Here is a 362-nt window from a genome sequence, read left to right on the forward strand (position 1 = left end):
GCTCTTCTCATACTGTTCTCCCATTTTCTAAAATCCTATGGTTTTTGTATCAAAGGCTATCTTGTATGTCCTTTCATGGATGTCATATATGTATATATTAATTTTCATTATTTACAAGTAATTGTGTGCTCTGTCAGAAACCTGTCAGGTAGATAGACCACCATACAGAGAGGTCCCCCAAGAGGAACTGTGTTTAAGATCAAGGTAGTCAAGTGACTGACTATAAAAGGTAGCTGTGGGTAGGCAAGGCATGGGTCCACCCAACTGCTTCCAAACATAATCAAAGGGAAAAGAAGATAAAGTCAAGAAGAAGATATGAGTTAGAAACAGAAGGTTCTGATCACTGGAGCAGAGAGCATTCG

The sequence above is a fragment of the Petaurus breviceps genome, unplaced genomic scaffold, assembly GCF_028583685.1.
Source record: "Petaurus breviceps papuanus isolate PSGF00001 unplaced genomic scaffold, PetGlider_PUasm1.0 154, whole genome shotgun sequence".
Lineage (NCBI taxonomy): Eukaryota > Metazoa > Chordata > Mammalia > Diprotodontia > Petauridae > Petaurus > Petaurus breviceps.